Source organism: Rhincodon typus, chromosome 6, assembly GCF_021869965.1.
Source record: "Rhincodon typus isolate 14 chromosome 6, sRhiTyp1.1, whole genome shotgun sequence".
NCBI classification, from domain to species: domain Eukaryota; kingdom Metazoa; phylum Chordata; class Chondrichthyes; order Orectolobiformes; family Rhincodontidae; genus Rhincodon; species Rhincodon typus.
The window spans coordinates 63970569-63983501 of record NC_063337.1 but is presented as its reverse complement, the minus strand read 5'-3'; the positions used below and the strand labels follow the sequence as shown (position 1 = coordinate 63983501).

At 41.7% G+C, this 12933-nt stretch overlaps 1 protein-coding gene across 3 annotated transcripts in view; it reads left to right on the top strand.

The window, feature by feature from the left end:
- LOC125483276 (mastermind-like protein 1) overlaps positions 1-12933 on the top strand; it is a 267040-nt gene that overhangs the window by 236289 nt on the left and 17818 nt on the right. The window contains exon 3 of one of the 3 annotated variants that reach the window (XM_048597697.1): positions 10190-10452. The exons of the other annotated variants lie outside the window; for them this stretch is intronic. The gene's annotated coding sequence lies outside the window, so the exon portion shown is untranslated. Of the gene's footprint in view, positions 1-10189; positions 10453-12933 lie in introns of those variants that run through there. 3 annotated transcript variants of the gene reach the window in all.

The following is a 12933-nucleotide window of genomic DNA, read 5'->3' as shown; positions in this document are numbered from 1 at the left end:
GGGAGGTTTGCTCATGCTATTGGAGAGGTCATTAATTAATTTAGCAGGAAGATGGGGCACAAAGTACATGCAAAGTTGTCCAGCAAATGGTGAAGACATGGACATGATAACGCACTTGGGAGGACCAGAAAGCTAAATTGCATCTATTTTAATGTTAAGAGCCTGACTGGTAAGGCATGTTTATTTAGAGCATTGATCATCAGATGAATAGACATGAAGGAAGGGCAGGACAGGCAGCTTAACATTCCAGGGTACAGCAGTTTTGGGGATGATGGGGGAGTTGGCAGTGGATGTAAAAGAGGTGAGGACGTTGCATTATTGATAAAGGAGGCCATCACTCCAGTAACAAGGAGGGGTGTCTTAGCAAGCTGTACAAATGAGGCCATTTGCGTAGAGCTTAGAAATAAAACAGAGGGCTACAATTTAGCTGGGATTATATTGCAAGGCTTCTAACAGTCAGAAATAAATTACCAGATATCCAGGCAAATCACAGAGGTGTGAGAGGAATATGGTTATAGTATGAGGGGATTTCAACTTTGCTAACTTTAACCAGGATTACCTTTTGTGTGAAAGGATTAGATGAAGTGGAATTTTTAAAATGTATCCAGGAGAGCGTTTTGTGGCAGTGTGTAGACAGCTCAACTCAAGATGAAGTAGTACGAGACCTAATCTTAGGGAATGAAGCCAGTTAAGTGGTTGAAGTGTGAGTGGATGAACATTTTGGGAATAGTGACCATAACTCTGTAAATTTCAAGGCCATTATGGAAAGGGATCAGGAGAGTGCAGAAGTGTCTAAATTGGGAGAAGGCCAATTTCAGCATAATTGGACAGGATCTGGTAAACATAGACTGGGAACAGCTACTTGCAGGTAAGTCTGCATTTAGAAAGTAGGAGTCTTTTTAAAAGCAGTATAATGAAAGTTCAGGGCCGGCATGTTTCTCTAAGAGCGAGGGGCAAAGGCAGCAAATCCAGGGAAGCCTGGATATCAAGAAGCTGATACAGAAAAAGAAGGAAGTGTATGTGAGATATAGAGCTTTAAAGGAGGCCGTTTAGAAGTAGAGAGAGTGTAGGCGGAGTACTTAAAAGAAGAAATTATGAGGGCAAAAATGACCGTGAAATATCTTTGGCATACAGGATTAACAAAAACCTCAAGGCTATTTTATAAGTATATTAAGAGCAAGCAAATTATCAGGGAAAATTTGGGATCAAAGGGACAAAAAGTGCATGGAGCCAGAGGATGTGGATGAAGTGTTAAATATTTTTCAACTGAAGATTTCAATTGGGGTTATGATGTTCTCGAGATTGAGATTAATAAGGTTGAAGTATTAGATGTTTTAACGGGCAGAAAGGAGCATAAATCCCCAGGCCCTGACGAGATATATCTCAGGCTGTTGTGGAAGGCAAGAGTGAGGAGATTGCTGGGGCCCTAGTGGAGGTGATATCCCACTGGCCATAGTTGAAGTGCCACATGACTGGAGGACAGATATGTGGTTCTTTTGTTCAAAAAGTACAGCAGGTAAAGGTGAGATAATTACAGACCAGTCAGTGGTAGGGCAATTATTGAGAAAAAATTCTGAAGGACAGGATTAATCAACTCCTAGAAAGGCAGGATTGATCAGGGATATCCAAGCATGGATTTGTTGGAGGGAGATCCTGTCTGATGAGTTGAGATTTTATTTTTGAAAAGCTGACTAAATATATTGAGGGTAGTGCAGTTGATTTACGTGGACTTTGACAAAGTCCCACATGGAAGGCTGGTCAGAAGTAAGACACCATGGGATCCAAGGCAAGTTGGAAAACTAGATCCAAAATTGGCTTGCAAATAGAAGGTAAAGGATTATGGTGGAGATTTGTTTTTGTGATTGGAAGCCCGAGAGCAGTGGTTACCATAAGGGCTAGGACTCTTGCTGGTTGTTATGTACATTACCAACTTGGATGTGAAAGTAGAGGATATAATTAGTAAGTTTGCAGATGACATGACATGAAAATTGGTGGTGGTGTTGATAATGAGGAGGATAGTGTGATACTGATCAGCCAATAAATCGGGAAGAGCAATTGCAGATGGTATTTAATTCCGATAAATGTAAGGTGAGGCATTTTGAGAGGTCTGATAAGGGAAGGATACGCAACATGAATGGTAAGTCCCTGGGAGGTACTGAGGAACAAAGGGACCTCAGTGTGCAAGTCCATAGATCCCTGAAGGTTTCAGCACAGGTAGATCGGGTGGTGAAGAAGGCACACAGGATGCTTGCCTTCATTAGCCGCGGTGTAGAAAATAGGAGTAGAGAAGTCTTGCTTTAACTTTACAGAACATTGGATAGGCCACAAATGGAATACTGTGTGCAGTTCTGGTTACCACACTATCAGAAGGATGTAATTGCACTGGAGAAGGTGCAGAGGAGATTCACCAGGATGTTGCCTGGGATGGAAAATCTCAATTATGAGGAAAGACTGGACAGATTGGGTTTGTTTTCCCTGGAGTAGAAGAGATTGAACGGATTTCTGATTGAGGTAATTAGCATTGAGAGGCATAGATAGGGTGGACTGTGAGAATCCTTTTGCCATGGCAGATGTGTCTAAGACCAGATAACATATGTTTAAAGGTTTTGAAGGGATATGAAGAAAGATTTTTCATCCAGAAGGTGGTAGAAGTATGGAACGTGCTGTCTGAAGTGGTGGTGAAGGCATGTGAAACTATACTGTACAGTGAATCTGCAATACAAGGAAGCTTTGTCGCTTTCCCTGCCCTGATTAGTATTGATGTAATATTGGTGAGGTGAGAACTCCAACTGCAGAAGTTAGAACTATAATTCCAGACAAGCTCAGTTTTACCAGTCTATGATATAAAGCTTTCAGCACTTCAGCCTAGTTTCTTATTGCTGTTGTGCAGGCATTTTGCTGGAAAGGCTGCAATTTCTCAGCAACAGGAATTTTAAAAAATATTTGCAATGAGGATCCGAGTTAAACCTTTTCAAGGAAAGTGAACCTGATTCTGAAGAAAGCACACATTTTGTTTTGTAAGTAGCAGATAAAGTGGTATGGATGGGGTGCATTCAATTGTAGGTACAAAATTACTTGCAGCTTTCTCTCAGTACTGTTACGCATCAGTAAATGATAAGTTGGGAGTGAAAAACAGAGTTTTTGAAACAGTGACAGCATCACTGTAGAATCTCAATAGGATCTCCGATTGTGTAAAATTCAATTGGGTATATTCGTGAATATAGCAAATTGACCAATGATCATCGATTGTTTATTGGTTGCACCCTTGAAACTTTGTTTTGTACTAGTTAAAATCACATTAAACTTTGCAATTATGGGTGGTTCATCACTTCAGCTCAAGATCAGTTTTGCATTCATGTCTGAAACTGCTGCTGGCAACTAACACATTTGCAAGTCAATGTGATTGTCTGAAAATGTACCAGTGGCGATTGCCTACCAGTCAGCTGCTGCTCTGACAAAGGCTTGCAACAAAATAGCAACAGTGATATCATAATAAAATCAGAGGTGAGGGCACAAATATCTTTGGCTGCCTTCCAGGAAAAAAGCCATTGTTAAATTTACATAATGACTCAGTAATTGAACTTTATTCTCAAGCATTATTAATCAGTTGGGTCACTGGTTTTAGTAGAAATGAGTGAAAAAGGAGCATTGTGTTGCAGAGTCCCTGCTCACTGCAGATCTGTGTTTGCAGGAATAAAGCCTCCTATGCTGCCTTTTTTTGAAGTGCTTTCTGTGTCGATATGGGCATTCTCCTGCGAGAGGACAACTTCACCATCTCCTAAGTTAACGAGGTAGTGGGCAGCTGCCTCGGCGTAGCAGACCTTAACTACAGAAACCCTCCACTGAGACTAATTAATGTGTATGTCCCCATGGTAAAGAGTGAGCTGCTGGCCGTGCAGCAGCTCCCACTGCTACTGGCAATGTCCAGGCCAATCATTCTGGCTGGGGACTTCAGCTGCAACGTCGATGCGAATGGACAGTTTGAAGGGGCTGACCGCAAACTGCACGCCCCATCCAGATTCCTGACAGAAACAGTTAAAGTTGCACGATGTCTTCAGCAGCCGTGCAGATGGAGCGCAGTGTAGATACTCCTGGTCACAACCAGACGGTCTATCCACTCAAGTATAGATTTTCTGTTTGCATCCTGTTCTCTGTCGGATCCACCAATGTCGTCAGTGTTCTTTCCCGACCACTGCCTCCTCCTGGCCAAGTGTCGCCTACAGGCAAGGGAACACGGAAGCTGAATGTGAAACTGTTGACCCCCAGAAAACATTGAGGAGCTCAAAAGGGATTACACAGATGAGAGAACAGACAAGGGGAACATCAAGAGGTTCGGAAAGGTGTTTGGAACAGGGGAGAGAGAGAGAGGGCAAGTACTAACTCCAGAAAAGCTTGCAGAACCTACTCCTGCTGCAGATAATGGGGGTTGATGTCACAGACGATCCCATGGAGGTGAAGAGCCAGCAAGCCTTACTCTTCGTCTTAGAGGACTCAAAGATAATCTTCTGGTCCAGGGTACTCACCATAGAGCAGGATTGTTTTTCTTCTTCGAGAAGGTGCAGCCTGAAGCAAGCTGATAGTTTGGTAACGTCATCTTAGTCTGACATCCTTAGGATCAACAAATCCTTTTATGCAGCTTATATGACATGAAGCCCACAGACAATGTGACTTTCCAATTGTTCCTTTCATCTATCATGGAGGTCTTAGATGACGGCACACGGGAGAGGATGGACTAGTCATGACCAAGGCCCTCAAGTCCTCAGGAAAGAATAAACCCCAGAAACGATTGCTTACCAGCTAAACTGTATTCGGCTCTGTGGGACTTGGTTTTAATTCCAGTATGGCAGGTGGTAGAATTTGAAATAAATTTTCTACAAATCGGAATTACGAAAAGCTGGTCCAGTGGTGACTGTGTAACTTTAACATCTGGTTCATTGATACCCTTTTAAGGGAAGGAAAGAACTTGTGGCCCTAACCTGGTCTGGCCTATATATGAGCCCTGACCTACATCAATGTGATTGACTGACTCTGAACTGCCATGTGGGTAATTGGGGATAGGCAAAACATACTGGCCTAGTCAGCAACACCCACATCCTGTGAATGAAAAAAAAAGTTGCCATAATGCGAGAATTGTTTTTCAAAGGAATTTGAGAAAACCTCTTCCTGATTTTAGTTTGAAAAAGCAGAGTGCTTTTATAATCATTGATCATCATAGAATCCCTACAGTGTAGAAACATGCCCTTCAGCCCAACAAGTCCACACCAACCCTCAGAGCATTCCACCCAGAACCCATCACCCTATACACCCCAATCTACCCATCCCTGAACACAATGGGCAATTTAGCATGGCCAATCCACCTAACCTAGGCATCTTTAGACTGTGGGAGGAAACCGGAGCACCCGGAGGAAACCCACGCAGACATGGGGAGAATGCCCGAGGGTGGAATTGAACCTGGGTCCTAGGTGCTGTGAGGCAGCAGTGCTAACCACTGAGCCATCGTGCCGCCCCAGTAGTTTAAATATATCATGATACAGTTAAAAATATTTGTAGAGTTACTACAAACCTGTTCTCCACTTTATTAGTTATAGGAAAAGAAAGTCAAGGGAGAATCAAAATCCTTACAGTGTGGAATTAGGCACCTTGGCCCAACAAGTCTACACCGACACTCGGAGCATCCCACCCAGACCCATCCGCCTATAACCCATCCAATCGACACATCCATGGACATTATGGGTAATTTAGCATGGCCAATCCACCTAACCTGCACATCTTTGGACTGTGGGAGAAAACCTACGCAGACAGGGGGAGAATGTGCAAACTGCACACAGACAGTCACGCGAGGACGGGATCAAACCTGGGTTCCTGGTGCTGTGATGCAACTGTACTAACCACTGAGCCACCATGCCCCCAATAATCATTAATCTTTGAAACAATATCCAGTATCAGAAATCTAATGTCATGATAAATAATTGTGAAGTGAACATAGAACATAGAACAATATAGCACAGTGCAGGCCCTTCAGTCCACGATGTTGTGCCGACCTATTATCCTACTCTTAAGATCAAATTATCCTGTATACCCTACATTTTACTATCGTCCATGTGCCGACCAAGAGTCGCTTAAATGTCCCTAATGTATCTGACTCCACTACTACCGCTGGTAGCGCATTCCACCCACCCACCACACTCTGTGTAAAGAATCTACCACTGACATCTCCCCTATACCTTCTTCCAGTCACCTTAAAAATATGCCCCCTCGTGATAGTCATTTCTGTCCTGGGGAAAATGTCTGTGGCTATCCACTCTATCTATGCCTTTCATCACCTTGTACACCGCTATCAAGTCACCTGTCATCCTTCTTCGCTCCAATGAGAAAAGCCCTAGCTCCCTCAACCTTTCCTCATAAGACCTGCCTTCCAGTCCAGGCAGCATTCTGGTAAATCTCCTCTGCACTCTCTCTAAAGCTTCCACATCCTTCCTATAATGAGGCGACCAGAACTGAACACAATATTTCAAGTGTGGCCTAACCAGGGTTTTATAGAGCTACAGCATAACCTCACGGCTCTTAAACTCAATTCCTCTGCCAATGAAAGCCAACACACCATACACCTTCTTAACAATCTTATCAACTTGGGTGGCAACTTTAAGGGATCTATGGACATGGTCCCCAAGATCCCTCTGTTCCTCCACACTGCCAAGAATCCTGCCGTTAACCCTGTATTCTTCATTCAAATTTGACCTTCCAAAATGATTCACTTCATACTTTTCTGGGTTGAATTCCATCTGCCACTTCTTTGCCCAGCTCTGTATCTTGTCAATGTCCTGTTGCAACCTACAACAGCCCTCCACACTATCCATAACTCCAACAACCTTTATGTCATCAGCAAACTTACTTACCCTCCCCGCCACTTCCTCATCCAAGTCACTTATAGAGATCACAAAGAGCAGAGGTCCCAGAACAGATCCCTGCAGAACACCACTGGTCACCAAGCTCCAGGCTGAATACTTTCCATCTACTACCACCCTCTGTCTTCTATTGGACAGCCAATTCTGTATCCAGACAGCCAGATTTCCCTGGATCCCATGCATACATATTGTAATATCACATACATTGACATTCCTTTCATTCAGATCTCATATGATTGCCAGAATTTTGCAGAGGTTATGTGCAATTTGGAAATGCAGCAAGAACCCTGCATTGACTTTTTGGGGAAGTCTACCGTGCATCATTCAATTTGGGCATTTAACAGGCCAGCAGTGGAACTTCCCTGAAATCAAGGACCCCCGGGTAAAGTCCTGCCAGGTAAGAGCTGCCAACCAATCAAAGGGCAGGAGCACTAATGAATAGCACTAATGGCAGTGCCTCCTGAGAGACAGTGATTGTTGCCAGTTGCAGATACATCCAAGGTCCAGCACTGTCACTTGATCCCAAAGCTGAGGTAAGCAATGGTAGGAGGGGGAAATCACAGGTTTAGAGGAAATACAATCCTTACAGTGCTGAAAGAGGCCATTCAGTCCATTAAGCCAATACTAACCTTCTGAAGAGTATCCCACTAAGTCCCTCTCCTCAATCTATCCCCATAACTCCATCCCCATAACTCCACATTCACCATGGCTAATCCACCTAATCTGCACTTCTCTGGACACTTCGGAGCAATTTCACATGGCCACTCCACCTAATCTGCACATTTTTGGACTATCTCCCCTTTTGAATGCCAGGTCACTTGATCAGACATTGATCAAGCCAACTCAGATGGATTTGTTATTTGTGCTTTCCGGAGGCCCCTGCTTATGCTGGGCGAATACTTACTAAAGGCCTCCATTGTCGGATGAGATGACCTTCTGTGCACCTTCAGACTTCCACCTAATTAAATATCCCTTGCTCAAATATACCATGAACACAGGCAAAAGATTCTGCCTGTTGTTTCTACTGGTATTTCACTTCCTAAATGGTCTTGCAGCAAGACAGACAAAATGTAGGTCTCCAAAATAACAAGAACTTAGTCTCAAAGTACAAATCAATGAATTACGCATGGACGTCAGTCAACCTATTTTGCTGTGCCCTTGTTTATCTGACTGTTAAAATTGTAAATTTCTTAATTTGATGGCTCAGCTGTAGTGCTGACTTTTACTTCTAAACTGTAAATCTTAACACTGTTTCAAGCCTAACTGGAAAGAAAAAATTCGAAGAAAACCATTTGCTGACCTGCCACTTAGCTCAAAATGTGTAGCAGCTGATATTCATAGCAAATTATTGGTTTTGTGATACAAGTCCTGAAAATGGTAATGTTATTGTGAAGACTGGAAATCTATATAGGAAAGTTTTTTATCAATTGCAAATCAATTCCAAAAACTACAGTTTTCATTCTTTCACGGTACGTGGACATCACTGACTATGTTCTATTTGCCTTTGAGAAGATGGTGGTAACTTGCCTTCAAGAACCACTAAGGTCCATGTAGTATGAGTACTCCCACAGTCCGATTAGGAAGGGAGTTCTAGGATTTTGACTTAACAACAGGGAAGGAACTGTGATATAATTCCAAGTCAGGATGATGCGTGGCTTGAAGGGGAACTTGCAGGTGATGGTGTTCCTGTATCTGCTCTTCTTGTCCTTCTAGATTGTAGTGGTCATGGGTTTGAAGGATGCTGTCTAAGAGCCCATGGTGATTTACTGCAGTACCATTTTGCAGATGGTACACGCTGCTATCCTGTAGATTGATAGTGAAGGGAGTGAATATTGCAATTTGTGAATGGGGTGTTAATCAGTTGGGCTGCTTTCTCCTGGCTGATGTCAAGATTGTTGGAGCAGCATTAATCCAGATCAGAGGAACCTACTCTATCACATCTTGACTTATGCCTTGTAGATGATGGGCAGACAGGGGAGACAGAATGCAATTTACTTGCCACAAAATCCCTAATCTGACTTGCTCTTATAGCCAGTATTTACATAGTCTGTCTAGTTCTGGTTTCTGGTTCATGGTAACCCCTGGATGTTTGTAGTAGGAGATTAAGCAATGGTACTAACATTCAATGTTAAGGGGCAATAGTTTAGATTTAGATTTAGATTCTCTTTAGTCTGGCACTTGCATAGCGCAATGATTATTTTCTATTCAGCAGCCCAAGTTGGATGTTGCTCAGGTCTTGCAGCATATGGACGTGGACTGCATTAGTATCTGAGGAGTCGCAAATGGTGTTGAACATTGTACAATTATCAGTAAATATCCCTATTTTTGAGCATATGATGGAGGGAAGGTCATTGAAGCAGCTGAAGAAATTTGCACCTAGGACACTAGCCTAATAAACGTCTACATGAGATGTCCTACAGCTGTGATGACTGATTTCAAACAACTGCAACCATCTTCATATGTACTAGGAATGACTCCAACCAATGGAGAGATTTCCCCATGATTCACATTGGCACAGGTTTTGCTAGGGCTCCTTGATGACACACTTGTTCCATTGCTGCCTTGATGTCAAGGGTAGTCAATCTCACTTCACATTTGGAGTTCAGCTTTTTTGTCCATGTTTGGAAGGAGGCTGTAATGACGTTGGGAGCCAAGTTGATCTGCCCGAACTGAAGCAGATTGTCAGCCAGCAGGTTATTCCTTTGCAAGTGTTGCTTAATAGCAATGCTGATGATCTTTTTCCATCACTTAGCTGATGATGGAGAGTAGATTCAAGGGCAGTAGTTTGCTGAGTTGGATTTATCCTGTTTTTATTGGTAGGCCATACCTGTACAATTTTCCACATTGTAGGTAGATGGCAGTGTTGTGGTTGTGCTGGAACAGCTTGACTAAAGGCTATGGCTAGTTATGGAGCAGAAATCTTCAATATTACTGCTGGAATGTTGTTTGAGCCAATTGGATTTGCGGCATCACATGTTTTCATCTGTCTTTCAGTATCAGATGGAGTGAATTGAAATGGCTGAACACAGGTATCTGGGGAGCTCAGGAGGAGACTGAGATGGGTCATCCATTCAGTACTCCTGGTTGAAGTTTGTTGCCATTGCTTCAGTCTTGTGTTCATACTGACGATCTGTGTCCCCAGCCCCTTGATTAACAATGGCGACATTTGTGGACACGCCTCCTCTGTTTAGTTGTTTAATTGTTTAATAGCACACTGACCTAGTAGTTTTCGACTTAGTTGACTTTTACTTTTATTGAATTGTTAAATCTTTCTGTCTCCACAGATCTTACCAGACCCACTGAAGTTGTTGCAACTTTAAAAAGTTCCATGTTGTGACAACATAGAGGGTTCGTACCTACAATTCGGCACAAGGTACAATAGGAATGCTTTGTAGCGTGGGAACATTGTTTCCTGTGAGGAGCAAGGTTTATTAAAGGGAAATTCTATTTTGGTTCCATCTCTATAATAAAAAAGACATAGCTGATTATCCACCATCTTGAGCCCAAAGTGGTAGTTGGACTGGTAGACCTGGAAAGAAAAATAGTCAAAGAAGAACCTACAAAAAATCCTGTGCTGTGAATATTTTGCAGTTTACTGAAACAGTACAATCACATCTGAACTGATTTGCATCCCCTCTCATCTAATATCACTTTCCTATTTAAAGGTAGGATTAATTTATAAGTGTCTTGTTCATATCTGGAAAATTGTTCATAGTAGACTTGGAGTTCATCTATAGTTTAAACATATTGATAACCATAAATGTTGAAATAATAAATAAGCCAAAACTTCCTTTAAAGGAATGGCAGCAAAATCGAAACGACCTAGTTGGCCTGCCAACTCTTACAGGCATGTGTGTGGTGTCAGGAGCATTGATGTAGAGGTGCCGGTGTTGGACTGGGGAGGACAAGGTCAAAAATCACACGACACCAGGTTATAGTCCAACAGGTTCATTTGAAAAAACTCGCTTTCTAAGCTCTGCTCCTTCCTCAGATGTAGTGTGGAAGAGCAAGTATACTGGCACAGAATTTATAGGCAGAAAGGTAACAACCCTAAAAATGGCTTGCTGACCACCTCTTGTTGAATCTTTAATCAGTTAGAAAGGAAGCACAGGTTTCTATTGATTAAAATGTAAATCCCAGAATTTATTTCAAGTCACAGCCCTGAGATAATTAAAGGTTTTATCAATGCACACAAGAGGTGACGTCTCAGGTCAGACAATGCATTTTAGGTGTGAGGCCTTGTTTAGAATCTGTCTGTGTTTTAACCTGGAACCAGGCTAGTTTATTTTTTGAACAAAATGGAACATCTGCAAATACACAAATATCTTGGATGAAATAATTCACTGTTTGTGTGTGTGTGTCACTGTTTGTGTGTGTGTGTGTGTGTGCAAGTGTGCATTTGAGAGAGAGTATGTGTGCGTGAGAGAGAGTATGACAGCTTCATATCATAGCATTCTTGTAGGATCAGACAATGCATGTTTTTGTACTTGCAAGGCATTCATTTGAATGTATATATAAGGATACAGCCTTTGTTTACAGCAGATTTTGCTTTCAAACCCATTTCTGCCTACATTTATATGCAATTTATGATCTGCCAAATTTACCTAAGATTCACAGAAACACCACAGCATGTGAAAGCAGGAGGAAAAGAAGGCACTTGAACGGAACTGAGTCTCATATTTTAACCATTAAATTAATTGCATACTCTGCTGTGTGGTAAAAAGTTGTTTAGTTTGCCTTGTGCAACAGTGGAGAGGAGTGTTATTTTAGAAATGTAGGCTTTTAACGTCTGAATCCTTTCTGTATATTGAATAAAACAAACTGTAGTGTGATGTGACCTAACACATTTAGTGTCTTCCTCAGCTCCAAGGGGACTTAATTCTCAATAAGTTAAACATAAGAACAAGTAGTCTTGCTTCCAGCAGTACCATCTCATACCCACAAGGGGTTTTGAGCTAATTCCAGGAACAAAAGATGGTTTAATGCAATAAATTGTAGCAGCACCAGTGACCATTTTATTCATGGTAACAAGCAGTCTTCGTAGTTACAGTAAGGATAGTGAATTAGAGCAGTTTTGGAGCATGATGGAGTGGTTACATTTGAATTGTAAACATGTCAGATTTTCCTAACATTAAATTGGTAGCTGTGCTCTGCAATGAGCAATAGAAATTAAATAGACTTTTTGTTGACATGAAAGTATGTTTAAAAACATACTTGTTGCTTCCTTCAGTGGTTCAGTGCATCAATGAACTATGACACTCAGTCATGCAAGCCAGGAAGGACTGAAATTTCAACCCTGGTCTCTTCAGTTAGGTGATATCTGCTGAGGTGGTGGTAAAGGTACAAAAATGCAATCAATACTTGTGATTTGTAATTTGTAAAAATTATCAATCATATGCTCAAAGCAGGAATGAAGGGAATGCAATCTGGAGATATGTGAGATTGGCAAAATCACCTTGAAATGTGTCACCATTACTTATTAAACCAACAAGAGAGGATATTGACAAAGATGATGCCCCTAACAGTAAGTCGGTTGTTTGAACAATTAAATGAAACATGTTCCCATTTACTCACAGGTCTCCTGTTCTTGCATTTAATTGATCATTTAAGCAATCAAATTGTTTGAAAGTGTACTCATTTAATAAGTATGGCATTGATCCATGATCAGTGCTCTGTAAGAATCTTTGGCATTTGCCAATCAATGGGTTTTACTTTAAGCAGGTTAACACTTCTGTTAAAATAGTGGACTGAGGAGCATTGTAAATACATATTTGTGTGTCTGTTACTAATGCTACACCATGATTTAATTTCGACACTAACCTATTATTCTTATATTTTTTGTAAGACTAAAATATTTAAACTGTATTCTACTGATTTGTTTTGTAGAAGATGCAATGTGTAACAGATTCCCATGCAGCTTTGCAAAACCTGAGAGTGAAATGTTGTCTTGAGCTTTCCTTGCCCTTTCCATGTTACTCATTTCATTTTCTGTGGCATGGTAGGTAAGTGTCTTGTAAGTCCTCACCTG